Here is a 14753-nt window from a genome sequence, read left to right as displayed (position 1 = left end):
TCTACTATTATAAGACTTCCACAGACCATCGCACCTTCTAGAATATTGGACAACCTGTTACGTATAACTGTGCACAAAATGGAATCTCTGAGCACTAACAAGATCTTCCGCTATTTAAAGTAAGATTGTTTGACTGTTGTCCTTAACAATCTGGTGAAGCATCCCTCTTGTCCGAATGCTGAAAATAGTCTGCTTCACTTGTTGAATCACAGACGGTAATTTGAGGGATTGTCCTGGCATAGCTAGGGTAAAACTGTACACGATCATTAGAGGATTCGGTATCTAATCAAGAGGCTTGCTAGATTGATCCTGACCAATGTGCGAGACCAGATAAAAGCAAGAGGATCACTCTCGAGACCATTCAACATCATCAACGGTCTAAGACAAAGGGGTGCCCTATAATGTATCCTTTGTAACCTAGCCCTGGAAAAAGTGATCCACAATTCTGATCCATCCTCTTTAAGTCCACCCCAACAGTAGTTACTGACCTATGCTTACGATATTGACATTATGGGAAGAACAACCGGAAATGTACAAATTACCTTCATCTCGATCGAGTAAGCGGCTTATGGCCCGAGATCTTCGGCTGCACATTAGTGAAGGCACGGCAAAGTATGGTGGTAACGTCAGCATCAAAAGCCAAAGAATCAACAGCATCAAATAGCACCGATTAAATGAGAAGAATAAATATAGGAAACTACGAATTTAAGACCGTTGATAATTCTCCCATCTATGTGGGAAAACCACAACCGAAAAACTGTTCCGCTCAAAACGCATCGTCATAGAGTCAAAGCTCTTACTGTAAAAGACAATGATTTAGCCAGTCCTCATGTATTCCTCGGAGACCTGGGTACTTAGCAAGAAAAATTGAGAACGCGAGAACCCGTTCGAGAGAAGAATCGACTAAAGAATTTTTGGTTCCCTACATGAGGATGGACAATTCGTAGCCTGTATAACGTCGAAATTCATGAGTAATACCATGTCCGTCTCGTTTTGGATTAAATCCGGCTCTATAAGTTGCACTGGATGAAAGAGAATTATCCAGTCCGGAAAGTCTTCCTTTCACGCGAGTATTTTCCCAATTAGGCCCAATCGGTAAGAGTATGCGTGAAATTGCAGACAATCTCATCATGCATCCTCTGTGTCCAAACCTTGATGCTACTACCATCGACCCTTTCCCGTCCGTTCCCATCATTGTTGCCGTCTGCTCAATGGTTCGTCCCTTTCGGCGTTTTTCATCTGCCAATTAGAAGGAAAACCGAGTCCACCGTAGATGCGCATCATCTCATCGTCAAATCTGGTGAAAAGGTGGAAACTGTGATCGCTCATGCATACAATGAATTACATCATTCTACGTCGAATTTAAGAGGGGGTCCCCATACAGGTAAAAGAAGAGTGTAAATTTTTTTTTCATCAAATACAGTCATGTGGGATGTCAAATGAAAGGCCTTAGTTAGTACTTTCCGATGCTGGGCTTAGTTTTGACATTTGTTAGAAAGGTGGGGTGTTCAGGAGGTCAAAATTGATCGATTGATCAGAAACTACCCAACCCAAAAATCTAAAAAAAATCAAGAGGCTTCCAATTTATGGTGCCTCGGCTCCGAAATACCCTCCATAACCAACATCTATTCAAATGAAGTTAATAATAGTATGTTACTATAATTTTTAATAATTGACAGCAAACCCGCCTTAAGTTCATCCTAAAATCACGAAATAGCAGCAATGTAGGCTATAGTATAGAGCATGATCCTGCCAAGTTTTTTAGAAATCGCATCATTACTAACAAAGTTATAATAGGTGAAACTTGCCGTTTCTGTGCAAATTCCAGACTTTGAAAGTCAATATCTCACGAAAGTGGATATTCTCACATAATATATGCATATATTATGTAGGTTCTAATGGGGCAAATGCACACTCAAATGGTTTCATAAAAGAATGGTTTTATAAAAGAAATACACAAAACCTTTCATACCTCAAGTGTCCATCGTCCGGTTCTCCGTCTTATTTAGGCATTGCATGTCGAATGCAGTACAATTTCAAACACTGTTGCCGCATCGATGACTATAGAGTTCACTACTATAGCAATAAACAGTCTACGGTGCACTGCGGGACTTCGATATATGTATGATATAGGATGATTCTTCAGAACGTCCAACAACATTAGCCTTTGTCGTTTTGATGCTCATAAAAGACCCCATTATTCAGAAACGATACAAAAACGCCCTGCGTTGATTGAATGACCAGCTTCTGGACTTTCAGGGCCTTGAAGGTTCGGTGCTCTGCTCCTAGTACCTTTTGGTCACTACTGCGGGCATTACTGCTGCTAAGTAAACCGTAAACAATTTTCAGGAGGTGACCGGAACATATAATTTAGGGATTTGCCACCAAGCGAAGATCTGACAGTTATTTAGCTTTTTACTAGAGAAAGTATAACGTCTCGACGTCGATGAATCCGTTCTGGCCTAACCATGCCCCCATAAATATTTATCGCGCAGACCCCTAGTCACTTGACTTATTTTTGATGTTGAAAACAATGGCCTGGTAGACTTTTGGCAAGCTTAGGCCTGAATTTTACAAAGCGGTTTTTTCCCTAGTCATAAATCATACACATGTCCTCCTTTTGAATTAATATAGAGGGGCAGCCATGCTGCTCCCAGGCCAGAGGTGAGGCAATGTCTGATGAGTTGCATTTTCCCTAGATGAAAACCCAAGTCATATTATTTTTCTTCAGCCTTTGTCCCGTTCACAAGCGGGGTCGGCTCGTCGTGATCGGCTTCGCCATTTGGCTCTATCGAATGCCTGATCTGGGTGCAATCTCGAGGCTTTCAAATCCCCATCCAGCGTATCAAGCCACCGTTGCTTAGGTCTGCCTTTTGGTCGTTTACCATCGACTTCGATGTTCAGACCAATCTTTGCAAGTGAATTCTCGCTTGCACGAATTGCGTGACCATACCATCGAAGACGCCTCTCACGCAACTTTTCCACGATCGGTGCAACCCCATAACGGTCGCGGATATCCTCATTTCGAATGTGATCTAAACGTGTGACGCCACTAGTCCAACGTAACATCTTCGTCTCCATTACCGCGAGACGCCGTTCATTGTCTTTTATGGTCGGCCAACACTCAGAACCATAGAGAGCGACTGGACGGACAACATTGCGGTAAATTTTAGATTTGAGACGTTCGTTGATACGTCGATCACAAAGGACACCAGTTGTGGAACGCCACTTCATCCAGGTTGCGTTAATGCGTGAAGCAATTTCATAACGCAGCTCTCCATTGGCTGATAGCGTTGACCCGAGGTATTTAAATCGCTCAGATCTGGGCAGATCACTGCCGCTGACAGTGATTGTGCCTGTTTCATGGGGATCGGTCGTCAAAAATTCAGTTTTGTTTAAATTCAATCTGAGACCGTGTTGCATGAGGCGATCATTCCATTTTTGAACAAGTTGCTCGAGATCATTTTTGCTATCGGATGCTAGGAAAACATCATCTGCATAAAGCAGTGTGTAGGGCGCTGGACGTTGGATATCCCGTGTGACGGTGTCCATAACAAGGACAAAGAGGAGTGGTGAGAGGGCACTTCCTTGATGAACTCCAACAGAGACACGAAGCGGTTTTGATACACCCGCCATACTTCGAACTTTACTTTTCGGATCGTGGTAGAGCAATTGAACCCAGCGCACGAGTTCTTCTGGCACGAAGTATTGTCGTAAAGCATACCAGATGAGTTCGTGCGGTACACGGTCAAACGCTTTCTCTAGATCCAGAAAGGCAATGTAAAAAGGGCGATGCTTCTCACGGTGTTTCTCCATGAGTAACCGCGCAGCGTGTATTGCGTCAGTAGTTCCGCAGTTCTTGACAAATCCGGCTTGATTCACGGTTATTTCAACGATTTCGCGAATACGGTTGTCAAGAATGCGTTCAAAAATCTTCATGGTATGGGAAAGTAACCGGATCGGACGGTAATTTGAACATTCTGCTGGACTACCTTTCTTTTTCCATATTGGAACAGTGGTACTTTCTTGCCAGTCAGATGGTGTTCTTCCTTCCTGAATAACCCGGTTAAAGAATTCACTCAGCCACGGTGTTGGGTCCCAGCTCTTTGCTTTCCAGAGCTCAGATGCGATGTCGTCAGGTCCTGTTGCTTTCCCCGATTTCATTTGTTTTATTGCCTCCTCGACTTCAGTTGCGCTGACTGGTGGAACTGCTCCAAATGTCGGCAATGATTGTGGAAGTGGAGGATGAGCAAATTCTTCAGTTGAAATCTGCTCGAAGTATTCTCGCCATCTATCCGTCGCGGCTCGACGATCAGTAAGCAAAGTACCGTTCTTGTCATTAACACAACAGAAGTGTTCGATATCCTGTGTGCGTTCATCACGGCTTTTAGCAAGTCGGTACAGATCTCTCTCGCCATCCCGAGTGTCCAGTTTATCGTAAAGATTTTTGAAATGGTTCGCTCGGGTGACAGCGACCGCTTTCTTTGCTTCCCGGTTGGCATTCTTATAAATTTGCCAATTAGCAGGCGTTTTATCGTCGAGAAATTTGTGGTAGAGGCGTTTCTTTTCACGGACCTTCATTTCAACATCATCATTCCAAAGCCAAGTATCTCGGTTGATGTACCGCTTACCCGGCTTGGTGACCCCGAGGGTTGCAGAGGCCGCTTTGTGGATCGTGTCTTTCATTTGGTTCCATGATTCTTCCACATTCGTAATGGTTGGCAATCGTATGAGTGAGACCGTTTCTTCGTTCTTCTCACCAAATCGCCACCATTTAATGCGCGGCGGGCCAGTGCGTTCCTCACGCCGTTTTATCGGTGGCTTAATTCGCAGGACAGCAATCAACGGCCGATGTTGAGGTGCGATGGTCTCATAGGGAACGACTTTGCAATCAGTGACAGTGGTAAAATGTTGACGTCTTATGAGAATATAGTCGATTTGCGTTTTATTGTTCCCACTATAAAATGTGGGAAGATGAGACAATCGTTTGATGAACCATGTATTTATAAGTACAAGGTCATGGGTGTCCGCAAAATCGATTATACGCTCGCCACCTTCGTTGCGCGCTCCGAACCCCTTTCCCCCATGGCACCTGTTACCGTCTGCCTTTTCACCCACATGACCATTAAGGTCGCCGGCAATGATTATGTAATCGTCAGCAGGCACGTGACAAGTCTTTTCATCGAGAAGTTGCCAGAAAGCATCTTTCTCGGCATCAGGTCGGCCTGTCTGTGGTGCATACGCGGTGAAGAAGTGAATAGTGCGATCAGCTGATATAATGGTGAGCTTCATCAGCCGATCATCAAATCGTTCGACTTCTTTAATGGCATCACGGAAACCCTCTGAGATGGCAATGCCAACACCATATTGAGTGTGTGGGTTACCAAAATAGAGAAGTTTGTAGCCATTTTTACCGCGTTCGCGTTCAATGTCGCAGCTTTTGGAACCAGACCATCGGGTTTCTTGCAGAGCGCAGATGTCAATGCACCTTTTCCGAAGGGCTCTTGCGAGTTCCTCGGTCTTTCCAGTTAGGGTACCAACATTTAGCGTGCAGACACGTATTTGTTTTGTTCGTTGTGTGCGGACTAACTTGCTTACGTCCTGACGCCGTCCATGCGTCAAGAACCCTTGCCCATTTCTCGACAGGACCGGGGCCCGTCCTGCCGCGTCGACTGAGGTGGACGCCCTAGCATTTCTCCGAGGCCTGTGACTTAATCCGATCATCATGTTTGTAACGACATTCTATGCATTTTCTTGGTCGACCTGTCGCGGGGCCTGTCACCAAGAGAGATCAGGTAGGATTTAGCATAGTAGAATAACTCCAACTATACTCTATTTATCTCTTTCCCTGATCTCAGTATTTTATTTTTGTTTTACTGAGGATAGTACAGAGTACGTTGCCTCAAACCCTCCTCCTTTACCTGGGCTTGGGACCAGCATACTATGCTAATAGCATATATTGTCTGATAATCGCTTTCTGTGTAGCGTTCACTGCTACTCCAGGTCAAGTCTACAAAACAACTGGACTGTCCTTTTCGTGGTGTGCTAACCTTTCTTTCGTTGAAAGGCTTCAAAATCTACCGTTGGCTCGTGCCAGACGGTTATTTGGGACTCTTACCCACTAAAACCAACTCCTTCTTTTTCCACTCTCCCCGCGGTACACCTATGTGTATTACCTCGCCGGGCTGGATCAGAATTTACCTGGAACTCATCTCCGGTAATACTGAGAATTTAGAGAAAAGGAGCTTAATTCGTGATCACTACTATTGGGGGCGGGTCTGAGTTTAAAGATGGTATATAGATTGAGGGGTCTGGGTGCCAGGAAAATTGCTGAATTTTGGAGGAATCTTGAGAAAAACTTTAAAGGATTGAAGATGGCTCATGTCTTCTGGGAACAATTTATTTTTGCAGGTTGTTTGATTTTGAAAATTAAGGCATTGTGAATAACTTTCACTAATATGCCATTGAAGACCCTTAGCTAAAATGTCACTACAAAATTGGACATCTCTCGACGACCCCATTTACTTTCTTCGCAAAGTGTTGACGCATCCGCTTGCCAGAGCAGAATTCAGACGAAAAAAAGCTGCAAGTACGATGTGTACTTGCAGCTTTTTCTTCTGTCTTCACCCCATGCATTAAAATCGCCAACTATGATTTCGTTGTTTGCATCTCTTGTTAGCCTCTGCAACATTGATTGGAACTCCTCGCCTTTAAAGGGGGCTTTACACGCAACGATAACTCGTAACAATTCATTGAACGATTTATCGCTCCAACAAATCGAAAGAGTAGAGCACTGTTTACACGCTACGCTAAATTGTAACGATTTCTTGTCAAATGTCACCCTACATCGACCCCCCAGTCTTTATAAAAGCTTTAACCATGGAGGAAGTAGTGTTGCTGTCGCTGTACATCGGTTGTTTGGTGAGAAAGGTGAAGAATCGTTACGATTCCCAGAAATTGATGCCGGCCGGCATCAACCATCCACTCCAACTCCAATCCCAATAAATCGCTACAATCTCCCGTTTACACACAACGATAAATTGTAACAATCTGATCGTTACGATAAATTGCTACAATGTATCGTTGCGTGTAAAGCCCCCTTAAGACTTAGATGAGTACACTACTTATTTTCACTCACATGAAGCCACTCTCGAGGATCTCCCCTGTGCCTTCTACGGCTCAATTTCTGCAGGTTTATATTGCGTTTTCCGCTCTTATCCGCAACCCTAATTCCACTGTGTAGGTCTTCGCACTGTTCGCAAACATGGCCGACCACAATTTTACTTTGAATTATCGTCTAGAAGAGCAGATCCTAAGCTGCTGGGCAATGGTTTGAATTTTGCTGTAAAAATCTCACTTGCGCATAGAGTTGATCGCTTTTCTAAATACCAGATGTGTGCTGCTGCCTGTGATGTGGGCGGTATTGATGTCAGAAGAAACGGTTGGGCCTTTTATCGCACAGCAATGTGACCTATCTTTCCACATTTACGGCACACCCTGGACCTATCGGATATATCTGTATAGTTTTTGGCCATGTGCCCAAACTCTAGACACCTCAAGTATCTGCTCAGAGATCTCTGCTCTCGCAGCCGGCAGACGACCGAACCGATCTGGACTCTGCTAGCAATGGTAACTCTTTTCGCCGCTTCAAAATGTAGACTTACCGACGCAGTTTGTATGCCGCCATAAGCCTTGCGTTATCATAGACGCTCAGTCTCCCGAATTAACCTCATCCTTCGTAGCAATCTCGTCAAAGTCCTTTTATTCAATTACCACTTGATCTCCACTCAGATTGACTTCCGCCGTTTCCCCCCGTGACAAGGCCTGCAATTTCTTAATTTTTGCCTGTTTAAATTGAAGCAGTATGATCCCAACTCTAGCCTGTATAAAATGTGCTCGAACTCAGCAATGTGAGGCTTAGAGGAACGTATCAATTTTAGGAGTACATGCTGCTTATTTTTCTCCACCCGAACATAGTTTCAAGTTGCCGTATACATTTCTGTATGCTTGATCGCCTCACTTTTCAAATCGGCTATCGACACATTATTGCCAGAGTTAGTCTACGCATTTGTCTGTTTCTCCCAAAGACACTGTCCTTGGGAAAGACTGCACTTGTTGGGATGAAATTTTGTGGAAATATGCAGAATAAGCAAACAGCCTCGGAACAAACCGCCTTCTGGCAAATCGCCTGCGGGTAAACTGCCTCCATCTCCGCGGAAAACACAACCCCGCCGGTTGTGCCAATGTTGAAGAGAAACGATCGTCGAGGGCATCTGCGGCTAAATTCAAACCAAAGGGGCAAGTGGTCTTCTGACGACTCCAACTCTTCTGCCCAAACGACTGCAAAGAGGGCTTTTATTTGTAGCCAACGCTATCGAGGCCGATGGATGGGTCTTTTATGATGATTCCAATCGATCCGGCTACGATGCTGAACATTGATAACAGTTTAGGAGGAAACTCCCCCTAGCTATAAGGACAGCATCCTCGCAAGGGATTAAGCTTCATTTTTAGTCGGTAGGTGTATGCCGCAAAATGTTACGTTTAGGAGTTATTTCCTTACTATTGGCGTTACTAAACCGAAAATTAAAAAAAGTTCAGGAAGAAACTTAATATGAAAGAAGTTTCCAGTTTCCTCTTTGTGCAGGATATAGGATGTAGAGGGATCTTTCTCATCACTAGAATTTCATAGTATCAGAAGTACTTCAATGTAGATTAGAGGATTTTATTGATTTATGACCTCACCTTCACAGCTCACAGAGCGCTTCGGGGAAACAAAAATGTTTTCATTCATCTGAAGGAAAAGCTGACGAAATACCTCAACCAAATTTCCAGAATTCTATAGCCTCGAAATTAAGCGGAACCCAACAGCGTGACTTTTCATTTGCCAATTAAATCCGCTAAAATCTGATTCAAATGCGTAAATGGGAGCAACAGGTGTTTAAATTTTAGCAAATCATATATTCATAACTCCAACGACCACCGCTAATTTGATTAAAACATAATTTGGAAACTCAACTGGTAATAAATTCGCTATGGCCGCTATACAAATTCAACATTCCCTCTCGACAATTTCACAAGCTACTTACGCGTAATTCTATAGAAATTTCAGGCTCCAAAATAATTCTCCATGTTCAGATTCATCCTGCAACCTATTGAAGTCCACTCGGTGAATACATAAATGTTTGGAAAACTCACGCAACCAGATTTAACACTTGAAAGCCTTCCCAAGCGTTTGCACCGTCCATTTTACGGTATTTAAAGAGTTTATGAATTCACCAGACTAAATGGTCTATTGTTAACTTGAAATAGGGATTTCCTTCCCACTCCTGATGGTACCAGGATTTCACTCTACACTCCCTTGTGACTATGGTAGGTTTTAGCTTTGTCTTTGTTCCCGATTAGGCTTTGTTTTTGTTTCAATTCAGAGTTTTTGACAATATTTTTTCTCCAGCAAAAGGACTCAAATCTACATATTTCGGGTGAAATCCAGCCTTCTGGCTGACCTACCAGCGATTTAATTTTTTTATCTAGAAATGTCCACGGGAGTGCCTCGTACTCAGTATAGACGCAGAAATTGGAAAACCTTCTTTGTTCCTATCCATTCCATCCTTTGTTCCTGTCCATTATTTCGAAGTGCAGAGCTCAGCAAAGGACTTAAACACTACGTATCTGCCTAGTCGGCTTCATAGGTATTTAAAGAATCAAAAACATTAAACCTCAAAAATGTTAAAATATTTGGCAACACATTGATATGATGGTATGATATGTATGTATGTTATCAACAGGCTGCTATAATAATTATGCATTATGTGGTAAAATCTTAACCATAAAGTTACAAAAGATAACGTAGCTCAATAGCGCAACATTTTCCCAAGTTTCCTTCACTTTTTAATTAAAGGGGGGCTTAAGAATACACTCAAAGTCTTCCCTGCTCGTCGGAAGAGGCGACTAAAAGGAACCGAAAAGTCAACAACGCCTCGGATAGGGGCTGACCTCACGCCAAAAACCTTTGGCTATCGAACACGGACTATGATTGGAATGCTTGCTTTCTCTACTTTAAGCGGGATTTCCAGCGATATAAGCTGAACATTTTAGGCCTAAATTAAGTAATATGGCGAGACTCTGGAGAGTACTCCTGTCCCTCTTGCAGACGCGATTCCAGTGTCGGTTTGCTCCTGGTGGCAGCCGCAATTCGCCTCTTACCCCGCCTTTCTGACAGACTTCTAACTGTAACTATCCACTCCAAATTAAAAGACATCACAATCATCAATTACTACGCAGCATCGGAAACTTCCGACTTAGTGGAAAAGGATGCTTTTTCAAGCAATTCCGAACAGTTCAGAAGAGGCTAACTAAAGGTGACATTGTGATCGTGATGGGTGGTCTGAATGCCAAGGTTAACAACGGTAACGGTGGGTGGTTCGAAGATTTTGTCTCTGCCACCTCATCATTAGTGGCACATTGTTCGAGCACAGAACCTCCCATAAGTGCAGTTGGAATTCAACTGACCGACGCTGTACGAGCAATCAGACGCTGACATCGGCCTCGAAAGGGGTCACTATCTGATAGTCCCTTACATGATGCGTCCACCACTTTTGGAAGATTTGGGGAGCTGGGATCCGCAGAGTTCAATATCGACCGCCTGTATAATCCAACTCTTGATCAGCGGTGGGACAGCTAAATTGCCAATCGGACGGCATATATACTGAGTAATCGCCTGAGAATATCGATAAGCGCTCTTTTCTTGAGTGCTACACAGGATGTCGGCCTCGTCATCCGTCACGAAGAGGTGTCGTAGGATCTAGCTGATTACGTAAGCATGAAAACGGATAGATGAACGAAAGGCGTGTAAGACTGTATTGATCGCTGCGAATAGTATGAGCTTAACCCACTCAACTCCGATATCGAGCGAAATTTTCGAGAAATTCAGTATAATATGTGCGGTGACAAAAGGAACTTTGCTGTTACGCAAGTCAGGGAAGCGGAAGATGATGCGGAGCCCAATAAATTCAGAAGTGTATACCGTCAAATGAAAGAACTTGAATGTCGTCGAAAATATTTCCATGGTCCTGTGAAGGACGCTGACGGTCGACTTCTTATCCACGATATTGAACAATAGAAGACGTGGAAAGAACAACTCCCCACGATTCTTAACTGTATTACATGCGGTGAGATTCTTCAGATGCAGATATGGACTGTCCCTCCAGAGCTGTTTACCGCTGCATCTGCAGTTACCACAGATCTGCGTTTCACAATTTCAGCGGTCTCTGCTTCTGTGTCACACAGGCAAAACCTAGAACAATCCTGGGTCGTATTAAAAAATATATCGAATCCTCATGCAGAGACTACCCACCCGCCAAATCTGAAAACAATTAGAGCGATCCATGCAAAATACTCCCCGTTACTATATCTGTTATACCCCATCTTTGTGTCCTTTGAGTCGAAGCTTAAGAAAACACTCAAAGTCTTCCCTGGTTGTCATAAGAGACGACTAAAAGGATAGAAATTTGTGGACTAGCAACCTGCAAATTACCAAACTTTGCTGCTGCTGAAAGGTCAACAACGCCTCGAGTAGGGACTGACCTCCCGTCGAAGCCCTTGGCTATCAAAAACAGAGTATGATTGGTAGTGGAATTCTGGATAGTATTCCTAAGGGCAATGTGCTTCTACGAATCCGGTGACTGGCTGTTTAGCACGGCTACCACAAGGTGCGCTCTCTTGACCTGGAAGCCGGTTTGTACAATTGTACAATGACATGTACCAACGAAGACTTCCGATATAAGAGAGAAGGATGCTTTTGTTCAGTTGGATTTCAACTGACCGACAACCCACGAACAATAAGATCGACAACTTTGCAATCGGCAATGGATTGTTGTCTCCGACATCCGAAAGGGTTCACCATCTGATCATCGTTTACGCTTGAGTGTTGCGTCCGCCAGTCCTCATGCTTGTAAGACCCATTTATCGTTCGAAAACGGGAGAACTATCTTGATGCTCAGATGGCAGTTATGCTGAGTAAACTGACTAAAAATATCGATGACCATTGAGGTCCCATCAAAACTACTTTTTTGGTGATGCTATGCAGGTTGTCGACAACGTCCCAAGCTTCATCATACGAGCTAGCTGACTCCGGAATAGTGGAAGCGGATCGATGAATAGAAAGGGTGTAAGGCTGTATTGGCCGCTCCAAATGATAGTGGGTTTGACGCGCTCAAACTCCGATATTGCCGTGCCAAGAGAGATTTTCTTATGGAAGCGGAAGTTGCCGCAGAAGACAATGATTCATTTCGGAGAAAGTAATGATTATTATCAGACCGACACATGATGGCGATCAATAAAAAAGTAACGTATTGCACTGAGGTAAAATCTCAGAGGATTTTGAGGTCCACCAGGGCTGTATCATGCCAACAATATTATTATATTTCTCATTGTTATTGGTGACGTTCTTCATGCTGCCTTGTGGCGTCAACCCAGCTGTAAATGAGTACCTTAGTCAAATAAGGGTAATAATTACAGGCAAGGGCAATGCCAACCGCATCGTGTGCTAAAGTCTTGAAGGAAGTGTTGTAACGCACTCCAAGGCCCTGATCCAATTGTATTTTACATAATACTAGCACGAAGTGCCAAATATTTAGGTTCAAACGATCCTACCTACTTAACAAATAAACAGGCTCTGGTGGTGGCGGTCGGTGGTTAGCTAAAGCGCATACAACATGTCCGGTACCGTGTCTCTCTTGGGAATAAGGTAGGTAATCCCCGCATTGAGGAAGGGTGGAACGGAGGCCGACTCATGACCTGATTTATACTATGTACCAACCGAACTTCTTGTGACTCATCATTCCTCCACTTCAGTAAAATCCGAAAATTCATGCCAGGCATAGTGACATGGCGAGTGCCCTCGGCAGTAACCCACTTACCATGGTCAACATGCTGACCAGGTAACCCCAAAGCCCGCTCCAATATTCTCTCGCTTCCGTAACAGAAAATTGTACTGTCTGGACGCTCTGTTGGAATTCGTTGGCAGATCTTAAAAAAGTCCCTGGTTCCTCGCGTACGTTGCATTCTGGGCACGTTTGAAACGACTTTCATGAGACCATCGTAACTAACTGCATACGACAAAATTTTCAGCTTTAGTCTCTCCAGAATTCCAACTATGTGTATCTCACTGGGGATGGTATAGTTCCTGTAAACCCTCTGCTCTTTATTCTTAACACGTCTGTTGGCATTGTCAGAGCTGAATTGTCCTGTATAATCAGTCCCGCCGATGCTCTAGATGAATTTTCTATGTAGCGAATCTTTTGACGGTGCAATCTTATAGTCACAATTTAATCATTGATTTGAGATCGAATTCTCCGAGAGCCTGAAAATACTTGGTCTATGCAAAGGATCCAATTCCAAGAATTCTACACAAGCCTTAGCTTAGAATTCAGCCGGGGGGCGATGAAGAGAGCTTCGTCGAGCGCTGAAACCGTTACCCGCAGTACCGCGGTTACCATTTTCCACAATGACCTCAAGCCGAGGACACTCGCTGATGACAGCTGGGTTTGATTCGCTGCTCAGTCACGCGCGCGTATTGTGGGGAGCGCTCAATGAATCTCTTTGGCAACAAGGGGCAGTGAGATTTTGTACCTACACAAATCCCACCGCCACCAGTAAGATTTGAACCGCGACCTTCCGTATGACATCGTTGTGCTCTAACCACTCAGCTATGACATGCTGCGTGCCGTGCAGCTTTCAGACGGAAGCATTCTATCCCTCCACAATTCATAACCGGGCTTGGGACCAGCTGTACTGATGTTAACTTTAATCAAAGTTTATTATTTCAATTTTTTTTAAGGTTTTGTTTGCAAAACAAAACCTTATTAAAATCGGGTCCGCCTGTCTGTATGTCTGTCTATCACACGCACTTTTCTCAGAAACGGCTACACCGATTAGCACGAAATTTGGTAAGAAGGTGGGAACTGTGAACGCCCAGACATGCAGTGAGTGGTATCGTTCTAGGTTGAGATTTTGGGTGGGTCCCCATACATGTAACCCCCCCCCCCCCCATACATGTGTAAAATTATTTTTCACCGAATATAGTCATGTGGGGCATCAAATGAAAGGCATCGATTAGTACTTTTCGAAGCCGGTCTTAGTTTTGAGATTTTTTAGAAAGGTGGGGAGTGGGAGGCGTGGAAAGTAATGATTTCTTTAACGGACCCATTCTCAGAAACTATCCAACCGCAAAATCTGAAAAAATTCATGAAGCTGCCTCTGTATGGGGCCCAGGCCTCAAAATACCCTCCACATCGATATCTGTTCAAATTAAGTTGATAATAGTATATTACCATATTTTTGGGAAAATTGAGTAAAACCCCCCTTAAGTTTATTCCAGAGTTATAAAAGTTGGTGGTAGTATAAAATATAATATGAAGCACATTATCCCCAAGTGTGATCAAAATCATACTATTAGTAACAAAGTTACAGTAGCCCAAAATTGTCTTTCCCATGTAAATTTACAACCCGAAGTACTAAATCTGACATACTAAATGCATATACAAAACGGGCTACGTGCAAATAGGATAGTTCTACACTCAAATATACCAACAGAAGCAAACAAAACATTTCATACCTGAAGCGCCCAGCTTCCCGGCTTGTTTAGGAATTATTATTTTCTTTTGGGTTTTTCATTTTTAATAACAACTTCGATGCACAGTACTCCATTAAAGGGGAGCAAAGATGGATGAAAACGGGATAAATTGTACCAACTG

Source organism: Hermetia illucens, chromosome 2 (assembly GCF_905115235.1).
Source record: "Hermetia illucens chromosome 2, iHerIll2.2.curated.20191125, whole genome shotgun sequence".
NCBI lineage: Eukaryota > Metazoa > Arthropoda > Insecta > Diptera > Stratiomyidae > Hermetia > Hermetia illucens.
Note: the sequence above shows the minus strand (reverse complement) of the source record.